Here is a 12,713-nt window from a genome sequence, read left to right on the forward strand (position 1 = left end):
GCTGCATCAGACCATATAATGGTCGGGTACCATTAAGCATGTGCTTTAATTGGTTCCCATCACTTCGACACTCGGCTTACTGAGCAGCCACCTGGGTAAGCTGTGGCTTCCCATGTGCTTCTGCCTTTAGAATGGGCTAGACATTGCAGATTCCAGGATCTTCCCATTTCAGCTGATTTTCTCATCATGAATCAATAGACTGGTATTCTGATCTCCATTTGATTTCCTACATAACTTGATGGGAGGGGATGAGTTGACAATATGTTCAAGAGGATTCTGGTCTAAGTGTTACTTAAGGTTCTCATCTCACTTTTATAGACAATAATATTGTGAGTTTGCTTATCAAGTATCCCCACCTGAATGGTGTACTTCCTCAGGATTTGCTGAAAAATTCAGGTTCTGGCATCTCTTGAAGCACAGAAACTGTGATGTAATAAGTGGGTATTGTCTTGCAATGCTAAATTTGTGATAATTTGTTACGAAGCATACAGAACTAATACAGATCTCAAAGCCTTCCGTGTCTTACCTTTACCTACCCAACACATCACTTGCCACTCTCCCTTTTGCCATGTTTTGGTTTCTAGAGTGCCCTCTCTGGTTGCACATGCTGTATCTCTGCCTGAAGCACATCTTCCACCTCACCTGCAACATTCTGTCACCCTGTATGTGTCACCACAAACATCACTTTCCAGGATGGCCTTTCATGACCCCCTGGACAAGGCATGTCACCAGATTGCCCGGTCCCAGAGTCCCTGTGCTTTTCTCTCCATGACACTCACCCCAGAGGTGATTGCTTGTCACCTGGCTATCTTCCCTGCTGGCCTATGAGCTCCGTAACAGCAGGACATATCTGCCTCATCCACCCAGGCATCCCTAGTGCTCAGCCCAGCTCCTGGCATACAGTAAGTGATCAATAAATGTATTTTCAGTGAAACAATGACTCCAATGCCACGCAGGGGAAAGAGTCTTGGGTTGAGAGTCAAGAGCTGCCCTTTGGTGTGTGATTTCAGTTCTCTGGCCATTACGGCTTCAGATGCCATGCCAGGACTGGGATTCAGGACACTTGGGGGTTGGGGGCATCTTTGCACCCAACTTTACTGGGTGACCTAGAAAAAGTAACTTTTTTTCTGACACCTCCAGCTCCACAATCTATAAATCTGGGATGAAGCTGCCAGCCGCTGTTTCTGGGGAAGCTGATGGAGGACAAGTGAGGTCATATCCAGGAAGTTCTCTGAAAGATACAGCTTCATAAAAGCCTACGATCAGGCTTTTAGATGCAAGATACAACCCAGGCTCTTGGCTTGGCCAGCAGTGATGTCAAGGCCAGTGGTGATGTAACTACCAAGGCTGTGGGGCCTTGCCAGCAAGTGTCATGGGGTGCTGCTCCTCAGCCTGTAGCCCAAAGTCTGTCTTTATGTCTAAAGTAGGTGCAGGATCAAGACCAGGTACAGAGACTTGTGGGCTAAATCCTCCATGGTTAATGACAAAGCCCTTTACAAGGCTTCCAAATGTTTCTAAATATATCACCAAGAGGCAAGCAACCAGAGGCAGTAGCATGATGTAGTAGAGGCCATATGGTGTGATATTTAGAACTCGAGGCTCTGAAAGCAGGCCACCTACAATGGAACACCAGCCTCACTGCTCAACTAGCTGTGAACCAACAATGTCTCTGGGCCTCAGGTTTCTCATGTGTAAAATAGGGATCAATTATAAGGCCTATGTGCAATGTTTTGAGGCGACTGAGAAAATGCATGCAAAGAGCTTAACATCGTGATCAGCACAGCAAAAAATGTTTAATGCATGCTCATTATTATTGCTTTTATTATTGTGTTGTTTTGTTTGTACTAAGTCCCTGTAGAGATGCAAGCACCTTCACTTGCTTAATACTAATGGTGAACCTCTGTTTGGGAAGTATTCCCAACGAGATCTTATTCTCTCATTTGATAGTAAGGCAGGGACCCATTTGTGGCCAGATCATGGTCTTTCTCAAAGCTTCATCCCCAGCACTTAGGACAGTGCCCGACACAAAGCAAGCCTGCTGAACCAATGGATTTAATTAGATCTACTCAAGAACTCTGGAGGCAGTGGTTGTTATTGGTGTCATTTTCCAAACGAAGAAGCAGAGTACCTTCACCATTATTGTGAAGTCAGATTCTCACCTGCTGAACTCCAAATCCAACCCTTTCCACTACCTTCAGCTTCCTGGTGACTCCCCACACTAACCTAGCTCAGCAAGATGGTGCAGGCAGCAGAGTGAAGTGGTAGGACCATGGGCTCTGGAGCCAGAAGGACAGGTTCAAATCCCAACTCCACTGCTTCCCAGCTCTGTGACCATGGATGAGTCATTCAATCTCCCTGGACATCGTAATTTCATCTATAAAGTGAGGATTAACAGTGTCTACATATCCTATGAGGTAAATCTTACTGCCTGCTTGACAGATGATGATGTTTCACACAGGTAAGCCCAATCACTAAAGATCTTAAGGTTCTTGAAGGTGGGAACCATGTTCATTTACTTCACCAGATGTACTTAGAACTTACAGATGGAAACCATATTTACTGACCATCCACTAAGTGCCAGGCAATGCACTGGGGGTTTTACATATGCTGTTTCATTGAATCCTGCAATCAACTTTATAAAGCTATTTCCATAAGTCTTATATTATCCTTTGGAAAAAATCAAAACAAGACAAAAACCTGAGGTTCAGAGAGGTTAAAAAAATTGTCCAGGTCTTCACAGCTTATAAGTGATTCAAACTCAGGATAGTTAAACTTTAAAGTCATGTCCTTCTCCCCATGCCATGGTATCTTTCAATAAAGTCTGCCCCTGGAGCACTTGGGGAATTGGCTGATCCCTTTACACAGTGGCTGAGTGTGGGGGGCAAAGGCAATGGAAGGAAGAGGCTCCCAGATTTTCAACTCTTGAGAAGTCTAAATCTAATGCCACAAAGCGAAGTTTGATTGAAGGGGATCACAGCAGCATCAGCATCAACAGAACTTTATCTTACCCAACCAGGATTTGTCAAGGGGTGGGGTGGAAAGAGGACAGCCATATCACACAATTATGATGATGCATAGATATTTCTTGGGCCTAAAATGCTTCTCAAGTCCTGAGGGGAACAGCATGAATACCTCATTGTACCCATGGAGGAGGAACTAACAAAGACGTCTTATCTTCCAGCTTCCTATTCCAGGATCAGAATTATCTCTGACATTCTGGGCTGTTGTGAGTTCTCCTCTGGCTGTCTGGGCCCAGGAGAGTGGTTCCTAGTAGCTGGCTCTTGGTTTCTATCTGATGTCTAACATGGCCGGCGCCTGGCGGAGCTCAGTCTTTGCCATATCTGTGGCCTCCTTAAGGCAACAGCCTTATCTTATTCATCTCTGTGTTCCAGTGTCTGGCAGAGGGGTTGGTGTGGAGCCCAAACTCACAAAATGCTGAACCAAGGCCCAAGAGCTTGGCCAAGTACAAATGGCTGAAAGTTCATGTGATGCTCTTGAAGCCCTCAGTGTAGACATCTCAGATGGGCCCAGCCAGGATGCTGACTGATAAGAGCTGGGGGGTGGGTTTTGAGGTAATGGGCAGTGGCCTTCATGAGGACACTCTGGACAAGGAGGGGCATTATAGGATCACAGCGCCACACTTAGTCAAAGCCTGGTGGAGAGGACAGAGATTTACACCAGGGAAACCAAGGACTGACAATTATTCAAAAGGACCAAAAGCCAGGGCTGAGCCAAGCAAAGAGCCAAGACTCTAAAGGAGATGCAATCTGAGCAAGAAAACGTCCAGAACTAAACAGACTGTCTAGGGCCACTGCTGTCATGGTCTGTGGGTGTATTAAGCAGCTGAGTCTGCTGCTTTAAAGGGCCTGGGGTGGGTGGACAGAGGCAATCCCTCATCTGGTGTCTGAGTGTCAGCAGCTTGGAGGCCTCTTTGCATGTGGGAGCAATCGGAAAACTTCCTGAGCCCTGATTAGGCTGGTTAACAGTATGAGTGGATACATGCATGCAGGATATATCTTACAGGGTGTTCTTAGCCTATGGGGCCAACAACCTTATCTGCTCTATCATCTTAACCACCACCTTCATCTCCAGGTGCAGGGGAAGGTGGGGAGAGAGTATGGGCAGCTGCTGTTTTGTACACATCCCCGGCTGCCCCAGCCTTCACGCATGTGACCCGAGGGATGGGGGCAGAGACCCTGATCCAAGGTCAACCAGGTCTCTTCCCTGGGAACTTGGAATGGGTGATGGAGGAGCAGAGAAGAGGCAGGCAGGCAGACAGACAGACAGACAGACAGACATCACCCTAGGAGGATGGCCCTGTGATGGCTGCCATGCTTCCTGCTGCATGGATTTGGGAAGCAGCGGAACCCCGTCTGCAGGGACAGAGAAGGATAAAGACGACACACAGAGTGGGGCTGAGATCCGAGATGAAGAGAAAGTCCTGACAGTGTTTGCTGATTCTAGGACATTCCTGGGTTTATTTGTGCCTCTGGATTCCACAAGACATTCCCCCTAGGTCTTGGGCTAAATCCGCATGGAACCATGCTTACACTGGTTTCTACTACCTGTTATCCAGGAGTCCTTCCTAATACCCTGTGTATCCCTCACGGCCTTTGACTCTCCCCAATTCAATGTTGCTTCTCAGGGTGGATACAGTCTTCGGCATCCATTCTATTCTCCTTCTAATGTGCTTATCTGTTTTGGAAGGATCACAAAAAGCTAAATCCACATACCTAGACTTTTTGGGAGCTAAGGCTCCAGGGGTGATTTAGGCTTCCCAATGAGGGGCAATTGCGCAGGATTTGGGGGTGGAAGTAAGAGGCGGTTACACTCCATCTGCCTCCACTGCCACCAATGGGTTCTTCTGTGGAAGTGTTTACTGAGATCCTCGTTTCTGGTCCCTGGCTCTGTGTGTGTTGAGGGGCAGGATACAAGGCTTTTGGCAGGCTCCTGGATCAGATGGAGTGGGTTCAAGCCCCACATCTGCATTTCTAGCTGTGAGACTTTGGGTAAATAACTCATCTTCTCTGTGCCCTAATTTCCTCATCAGCAAGATGGGGATAGTGGTGGCACCTACATGACAGGGTAGCTGAGGTAATATATGTAAAGTGCTTAGGGAAGTACTTGGCACGTAGTAAATTCTCAATCAATGCTAGCTATTATTATGACTATCACTACTATTAGCAGATCAAGCCCATAATGTTGCGGTGGGAAGCAAAATAATTTGTACAAATGACCTAGTGCAGGCTGGAACATCATTCCTGTATTTGTTTGTTTGTTTTGTTTTTTGTTTGTTTGTTTGTTTGTTTTTTCCCCCAGCTTCCCTGCAAATCCAGCCCTGGAATTTGACGGCTCCGGAAATTCTGATTATCTAGAAGGGGATGTGTCTTGGTCCCAACATGACAGATCTTCAAGCATCACCATCAGCTGACTGCCCTGAGGCCTCCCACGCTGACTCCTGAATCACGGTCAGCAGCCCCTAGCAGCCAGAGAAGTCATTGGGTCCCCCAGCCCACAGGGAGGCTGGTGACATTTTCATCCTTTTATGAGCTAATATCTTGGGCTCCCACTCATGTCTGGGAACTTGAACCACTCCAGCCTGCACCCTTATGTTGGTTTGCTGACAAAGCAGAGGGCTTAAGCTGGCTGACCAGAGGGCAGAGAAAGGGACCAGGACTTGTGGAGGAAGAGGCCCAGAGGCAGGGGGATGGCAGCAAGGGGCTCCTGCCCAGGAAGATCTATTTGGTGGGGAGAGGAGGGGGCCATGCCTGGCAGGATTTCCTAGAATCAGAGTTAGGCTCATGTAGTTCAACCCTCTCATTTTATTGTGTTTTTGTTTGTTAGTTTTAAAATTGACTTTACTGGAGTATAATTTACATGCAATAAAGGCATCAGTTTTATGTGTTCAGATTTCACACATGAAATACTAATGGACTAATGGATACACATATGGGACCATGACCACAATCAAGAGATAGAACATTTCTAACATCCACGAAATTCCCTGATGCCCACTGTAGTCATCCCAGATCCCAGGCAATCTCTTATCTGTTTTCTGTCACTGTAGAGTAATTTTGTCTTTGCTAGAGTTTCATATAAAAGTGCAATTATGTGCAACTGGCTTGTTTTGCTCAGCATGAAGTTTTTGACATTCATCTATGTTGCTGCTTGTATCAACAGTTTGTCCTCTTTTGTTACTGCATAGTGTAGAGTACTTACCCCATTATTTTGATAATATTATCCAACATTGTGGATTCATGTCAGACAAACACAGTGTTAATGCTTTGTATAATTTTTTTTCTCTGGGTCCCCACAATGATCTTATGAGACCATAAATGGAAAAAACTGAGGCTCAAGAATGATAATATAATTGTCCCAAAACAGGCAATGGGCAAAAAAATTAAAACCTACATTTGAACCAAGACAATCTGAGTCCAGAATCTATGCCCTTAAGAATCATGCTCTACTGTCTCCTATTTTACAGACTGAGAAACAGAGACAGGAATGGAAACAATTTGACCAGCATTATATTGTATTGCAGCAGAATATTTTGAGAATCTAAGGGCTCAGATTCCTAGCATATCATGTGACTTCCTTTAAAACGGGCCTAAAGACCCCACCAACCCCTTCCTTACTTGCCTGAAGCCTGTGTATTCTTCAAATGCTCTCCTATTCTTTTTTCACTAAACATTTACCAGCTCAGGGCCAGGCATACCAGTAAGCAAGCAGACAGACCTCTCTGAACATAAATCAATGGGTCCAAAACACCAGCCACAGAAAAACAGAAAGGGGAAAATTGCAAACAACAGTTCAGAATTTTTGTGTGCGCTAAGTTCAAAATGTTCAGTGATGGTGTAGACCCAAAGGGCCAATTGGAGCTGAGCTCCCAATCCAACTAATTTTTATAGAACAGTCTTAATAGGTCAGCTCAGTCTTATAGACTGTCATATTTATCACCCAAACCTCAAAACAACCCATGAGGTTAGGTACTTGTATTCTCCTCATTTTGCTAAAAAGGAAACTGAGGGTTGGTGAAGCTAAGTGATGTGACTGAGCCATTCTTCTGGATCTTTTCTTTTCTTTTTTAATTATACTTTAAGTTTTAGGGTACATGTGCACAACGTGCAGGTTAGTTACATATGTATACATGTGCCATGTTGCTGTGCTGCACCCATTAACTCGTCATTTAACCTTAGGTATATCTCCTAATGCTATCCCTCCCACTCCCCCAACCCCACAACAGGCCCCGGTGTGTGATGTTCCCCTTCCTGTGTCCATGTGTTCTCATTGTTCAATTCCCACCTATGAGTGAGAACATGCGGTGCTTGGTTTTTTGTCCTTGCGATAGTTTGCTGAGAATGATGGTTTCCAGCTTCATCCATGTCCATCTTTTCTATACATAGTCTCATTCTCAAATCCTTTTCAAAGGAGGTGAGGGAGCTACATCTATTCCTGTCCACCTAAATAATGGTTTCAGAGACGGTATTAACTACCATATCTCCCAATGCTCCTCTCCACTTCCCATCCTCCCTAGAGGTCAGGACCAGGCCCCTGACTCATTCTGAGAAATGGACTATGAGCAAAGGGGTTGAGATGTCACTTCTGGGCAGGTCAGAGCTGATGTGCCTCCTCCACATTGCTCTGCTTTTCTGCCATGATGATCATGGAGGCCGTGCGCTCCAGAGGATGTGGTGGCCAGATGCAGGAGGACTGCCTGACCCGTATCAGATCTCACATTGTGACATCTTCTTGTGGTAAGCCACTGAGATTCCCAGGGTTTTTCTGTTGTAGCAACTAATTATCAATTATCCTGGTAGTAATACGGTCATCATAACCACAGCTACCACCACTTGTTTAACGTTGACCCCATACCAAGCACTGTGCTAAGCACTCCACATCTGCCAAGTCCTTAAATTTTAGTCGCTTACCTGCACTTATCAGATGTGTGGTTTCAAGGGGGCTCTGGGTTTGTTAATAACATATGAGGGAAAGACTCTCTCTGGGAGGCAGGATTCTCAGCCCTAAGCGACTCTACTACCAGAGATAACACCTGCAGAGGCACAAACCTGACAAATGCCTGTTCCCATGAGTGTGAACACGATGTCACTAAGTAGAATGCAGACTTACTTCATCAATGAGCAAGAAACACAGCGTTCAAAGAGGAAAAAGAAATTGACAGGTGGGATCCTTCCCTGTCCCCACTGGCAAATGCAAAGCGCCAAGATGAAGCTCCTGCTGCATGACTCTGAATTTGAAGAAAGTGCTTCCTGATATCTGATTTCCTGTAAAAATGAATCCCTTCCAGTTATTCCCTGTTGGCTTCCTGTTGTTCTTAGGAATGACATCCTGGGCTCCCACTTGAAGTTCACAGGCAGGGTTAGGCTTTGGTGGAGGAGATGTGTGAACCAAGTATTAATGCATGAGTAGGAATTTGCCAGCCAGAGAAGGGAAAACAGAACATTCCAGAATAAAAGAACAGCAGGCAAAGACATGGGATTATCAGAAGAGAGGAGTTAGCATTTTTAAAAGTGATCATTAAAAGCTCAGTGTAGCTGAAACACAAAGTGTGTGACAGAGGTCAGGCTGGAGACTTAGGTGGTGAGGGAGGCTCTCCTGGACCAGCAGAGTCTGGGACCTCCCAGGTGAGTGGGTCTAATCCTGCATTCAGGTAGGAGCCCACTCACCTGCAGATATAAGCTGAATATTCCAGCCTAACTTTTCTTATGTAATAAAGGTGATATTTTCTTTCCCATCTGCTCATTCTTTTTTCTTATGTCTTAATTGGTTCGAAATTTTGGCAGGAAAGAGGGGATGTTACTTATTGTGTCTGATATGGGTTTGGCTGTGTCCCAATCCAAATGTCATCTTGAATTATAGATCCGATAATTCCCATGTGCTGTGGAAGAGACCTGGTGGGAGATAATTGAATCACAGGGGCGGTTTCCCCCATACTGTTCTCATGGTAGTAAATAAGTCTCATGAGATCTGATGATTTTAGAAGGGGTTTCCCCTTTCACTTGGCTCTCATTCTCTCTCTTGTCTGCCACCATGTAAGATGTGCCTTTTGCCTTCCGCCATGATTGTGAGGCCTCCCCAGCCACATGGAACTGTGAGTCCATTAAACCTCTTTTTTTTTTTTTTTTTTTTTTTAATAAATTACCCAGTCTCGGGTATGTCTTTATCAGCAGTGTGAAAATGAAGTAATACAGTGTCCCTTCAAAGTCCCCAGCAGTGGCTACGACATTCAACTCCATTTCACAGATGAGGAAACTGAGGCTTAGAGCACTGAAGTTACTTTAATCTGGTTGTATCCATTACTGATATCCACCTGGTCCACACAGGTGTGGCTGTACCAGCTGTTAAAATGTTCAGATACTGTGTGTTGGTTGCGAATTAGCTGCTTCCCTGATCCCTCACCTCCACCTCTACCCCATGATCCAAAAACCAAAAGGATAACATCAGGCATAGCATGGGCTTTTTTACTCTGCTCCAAAGCTGTAATTGACTAGTTAGTTCCTGAACCATGTCATTTGCTAAATATTTTGAGTATTACCCCTAGTTACATGGCTGATGGATGCCAACATTAGTTTGAGCCCATGTGTAGCTGGCTCTAATGCCAGTGCTCTTTTCATGCTATGAGCCACGTCAAGCCCAGAACAAGTGAAGAATAGTCCTGCTGCCCCCTCTACACATGTCAGACCACTATGAAGTCTCGGGTTCAACTTTGGAAGACATACATTGAGAAAGATGCTAAATCCCTGGAATTGTCCCGAGGAGAGTGACAGAGGTAAAGAATGACTTGAAACCACATCATATAAGGAAATGCTGGCAGCATTAGGGATGTTAACCTGGTGAAGAGAAGATTCAGGGGAGCTGAGAACTGTCTTCTAATATTTGAAGGGCAGGTGTGTGAAGACGGTTAGACTCAAAATGGAACTTGCACCAACAGGTGTAATTAGCAGCCAATTTGGTGCTTGTTCATTCACTAGATAAATACTTTCTGGACAACTGTTCTGTGCAGGTGCTAAACTGGGCCCGAGAGGTGCAATGTGGAACATGAATAAGGAGCTGCCACTCACTGGGGAGATGGGCACATCAACAGATGATTACAGCACAAAAATGAGAGGTGCTGGAGAAGCTTGGGGAATGGAACCCTGAAACCCTTTGAGGGAACTGGTCACGCTCTTGGAGAATAAGAGTTTTGATCAGAATCTTAGAGAATGTGTAGGAGATTGCCAATCAGAGAAGGGAAGAGAGATGGAACAGCATATGCAAAATAGCAGAGTTGTAAAAGGATGCACAACATTTAAAAACAGGTGAGACGCAGAGTGTGGCTGGAATACCAGGCTTGGGGGCAGAAATGCGGCTGGAAATTGCAGATGTCTTAGGAGTTTGGACATAACCCTGGGGTCAATGAGGAAAGACTGAAAGTTAACTAACAGGGAAATGATCTGATTGGGATGCTTTTGCAGGCTCAGATTTGAGTTCAGTTCAAGAAGACCTTTTCTTGAATTACAGCCATTCCGAGATGAGGTGGGCTGCCCAGGAGGTGGTGAGCTCTCTGCCACTGGAGGCATTCAAGGAGAGATGGGAGGGCTATTTTGAAGGGATGTTAGCCAACAGATCCCAGTATCCAAAGAGGGATCAAATGAGGTGATCTTGATGGTCCATTCCAACCTTGGGCTTCTCTGAGAACTGAAAATCGCAGTCCTGTGGGGGCTGCAGGCAATGGGGACAAAAGAAGGTTTGGGGCACAGTAGGGTGGGCACTGTAGATAAATGTTACCATTTAGGCTTTGGCTTAATTTTATTTCCAGATGGCTGAGAAAAGGGAGACACTGGATCAGGGCATGAGGAACAGGTTCCAAATGTCTTCCCCCAAAACACTGGGAGATGCAGAGTTGACAATAATAGGCTGGTACTTACAGACATGAGCACTGTTCTTAGCATTTTACATTGGTCAACTCATTTAATCCACATGCAGCCACACACAGTAATATTATTATCTTTATTTTACAGACGAGGGAACTGAGGCACACAGAGGTAAGCAACTTGCCTAAGGTGCCAAAGCTGGGATTCAGACCCAAGCATTCTGGCTCTAGAGCCCAATTTTTTTTTTTTTTTTTTTTTGAGACAGAGTCTTGCTCTGCCGCCCAGTCTGGAGTGCAGTGGCGCGATCTCGGCTCACTGCAAGCTCTGCCTCCCGGGTTCACACTATTCTCCTGCCTCAGCCTCCTGAGTAGCTGGGACTACAGGCGCCTGCCACCACGCCTGGCTAATTTTTTGTATTTTTAGTAGAGACGGGGTTTCACCGTGTTAGTCAGGATGGTCTCGATCTCCTGACCTCGTGATCCGCCTGCCTCGGCCTCCCAAAGTGCTGGGATTACAGGCGTGAGCCAACGTGCTTGGCCTCTGGAGCCCAATTCTTAAACATGATACCATACCAATCTGTGCCTTTCCTCATAGGACAAGCTCTAAGAATTAGTAGAAACCTTTGTCAATAGCTAAATTAGTGGGAGACAGTGTTCACTTTACAGATCAGTTTCTCATAGGGTCTCTTTAACTAGTATCTTCCGAAACATCTATTATTAATCAGATTATAGTCAAATGTCCCAAGCCAAAGGGTTCCAAACTCTTCCTCTTAACTAAGATAAGGCAAAGAGGAAATTAGTTATTTGACCCAAGTATTTACCTTTCTAGTTTAACACTTTCCATTTTTCCAGACAGGAAGTTAAAGCACCAAGCCCTGGCCGGGTGCGGTGGCTCACACCTGTAATCCCACCACTTTGGGAGCCCGAGGCAGGCGGATCACGAGGTCAGGAGATCGAGACCATCCTGGCTAACACTGTGAAACCCCATCTCTACTAAAAAAATACAAAAAAATTAGCCGGGCATGGTGGCGGGCGCCTGTAGTCCCAGCTACTCAGGAGGCTGAGGCAGGAGAATGGCCTGAACCCAGGAAGCGGAGCTGGCAGTGAGCCAAGATCGCACCACTGCACTCCAGCCTGAGTGACAGTGAGAGTCCATCTCAAAAAAAATAAAATAAATAAATAAATAAATAAATACAAAATAAAGCACCAAGCCCTTAGTCACACAGCCCAGAATGACTCCTAGGTCTCAGCTTGGATTCTTATAGGATCTCATGGAAATCTCTGGAAAAGAAGAGAACAGGACAGAAGACCTGGCTCAACTCAGAGCTTCAATACTCACTGGCTTGGCAGTGGAGGCAAGGAAGAGAATGGTTGGGAGAGGATGGGAAATGAAGGGAGGATCTTACACCAAGGACACTGCTGTTTGAATACCTAGTCTTTGCCAGGCACAGACACGTTCTTTCTCACTCTATAGACAAGGAAACAGAGGATCAGAGTAGAAAAGCAATTCAGCCAAGGTCACCCAGTGAGGAAGCACATTAGCTGGGATGTGAATTTAGCTCTGCCTGAGTCCAAAGCCCATGTTCTTTCCATTTTATCCTACAGCCTTCCCATTTCACCTCCTTGGCCTTGTTTTCTCCTCAGCAACCAGAAGTCCACGTTATTAACAACTTTCCCCATTGTGCATAGTATGCTTTAAAATATTCCATCTTATCACGCCATTAATAGCAACACTAGCAACAAAAACAGCTCACACGAATAGCTATCAGGTCCCTGGAACTGTTCTAAGCCTTTTATAAGTATTAGCTCATTAAATCCTCACTAAGACCCCATCACGTATGAT

At 45.5% G+C, this 12,713-nt stretch overlaps 1 protein-coding gene across 8 annotated transcripts in view; it reads right to left on the reverse strand.

Annotated features, from left to right (window-relative positions):
* Positions 1 to 12,713, reverse strand: part of SYN3 (synapsin III) — a 553,389-nt gene that overhangs the window by 225,330 nt on the left and 315,346 nt on the right. The window lies entirely within an intron of this gene.

Source organism: Gorilla gorilla, chromosome 23, assembly GCF_029281585.2.
Source record: "Gorilla gorilla gorilla isolate KB3781 chromosome 23, NHGRI_mGorGor1-v2.1_pri, whole genome shotgun sequence".
Classification (NCBI taxonomy): domain Eukaryota; kingdom Metazoa; phylum Chordata; class Mammalia; order Primates; family Hominidae; genus Gorilla; species Gorilla gorilla.